This window comes from Pterocles gutturalis, unplaced genomic scaffold, assembly GCF_000699245.1.
Source record: "Pterocles gutturalis isolate BGI_N339 unplaced genomic scaffold, ASM69924v1 scaffold12802, whole genome shotgun sequence".
NCBI classification, from domain to species: domain Eukaryota; kingdom Metazoa; phylum Chordata; class Aves; order Pterocliformes; family Pteroclidae; genus Pterocles; species Pterocles gutturalis.
This window is the reverse complement of record NW_010113164.1, coordinates 11,195-12,485: the sequence shown is the minus strand read 5'-3', so window position 1 is coordinate 12,485 and position 1,291 is coordinate 11,195. Positions and strand designations below refer to the sequence as shown.

General features: G+C 52.7%; 1 protein-coding gene across 1 annotated transcript in view; it reads right to left on the bottom strand.

The window, feature by feature from the left end:
- Positions 1-1,291, bottom strand: part of LOC104462445 (phospholipase-B 81-like) — a gene marked incomplete at its 5' end in the record, with an annotated part of 9,487 nt that overhangs the window by 408 nt on the left and 7,788 nt on the right. The gene's annotated exons all lie outside the window — the stretch shown is intronic.

Here is a 1,291-nt window from a genome sequence, read left to right as displayed (position 1 = left end):
CCAGCCACAGACCAGCCAGTGCTGAAGGGCAGCAGCAAAGCCCACGCCCACGCTGCCCTCCAGCCCTTGCACTATCCAGGGTGAGAGAGGCAGCACATCTGCCCTCACGACAATGCTCTGAGGGTTTGCGTGTCTCCAGAAGAGCTGCTGCTGCAGCACGCAGCCTAGAGGGTCTCACCTAAGCTCTGCTGCATGTTAAACACTTGGGCTGTCCCCTGGACCACTGTCAGAGTAATTCAGGAAAGGACAAAGGTATCACAGAGCTCATATTACTGCCCAGACTCTGCGCTGTTCCTTCATTATCTCCCAAGAGGTCCTCAGCCTGCTCCATCTTCCCAGAGACACTAAAATCGCCTTGAGTGTTTATAACTGCCAGGTTTTGCCTCTGCTCTGGGCTATTCCTCCCAATGCCCCTCTTAGGTTCCCTGTCCTCCCTCTGGGCCCAGCCCATTCCCCTTGCCTAACTTGTGCTGGCAAAGGCACCACAACCAGCGTGCACTGACCTACTCCCTTACCAGACACCTCTACACAGCAATTTTCTGGATTCATCTTGTAATAACAAGCTCTGGGAGCTCCTGCTGGCCACCACAACAGGCAGCTGGCCTGGGCTTGTGCAAGCTGACTGGTTACACAGCACTGGCAATGCCAAAACAGCCCCACTGGGCCCATCCTGGCAACCAAACTTGTAATCCAGAAACACAGCAGGCTGGACCCCACAGGATAAAACACAACTTCCCAGCACACCAGGGCTGGACAGCTGCTTATTCAGGTATTTCACACTGAAAATACCCACAATCTGCCTATAAAAACTGCTGCTTTCTCCAGGACAGTGGGTCTGAGGATTTTCCCACATCGCCCCAGAAAGCAAAGCCATCTTTCCCCAACTTTGCGGGAAGCAGTTTCACAGAGAGGTGGAGCCCTGGAGCAGGGTGACTCACTAGAGAGACAGGCTTTTGTAAAGATAAAGCTAAAATTAGGCTGAAAACACACTCCTGTGAGCTCTGGGGAGGCACACACACCATCCCCACAAAAAGGCAGCTGAGGCTGTACAACAGTCACCTTCCCTGAGTGAAGACTCATTTCAGCCTTCTCCTAGGCTCTTCCTGGTGCAAGGTTTTGGGGTTTAACCCCTCGACATCACAAGTTCCCAAGAACAAAATTCTTTCACGCACGCTCCTTGTATCATCTGCCTCTGTGCCAGGACCGGTGTCAAGGTCAGAAGATAGGACTCTGCAGAGAATTACAGTCTCAGGACCTGCCCAAACACTGCGACAGCATGAAAGAGGCCATT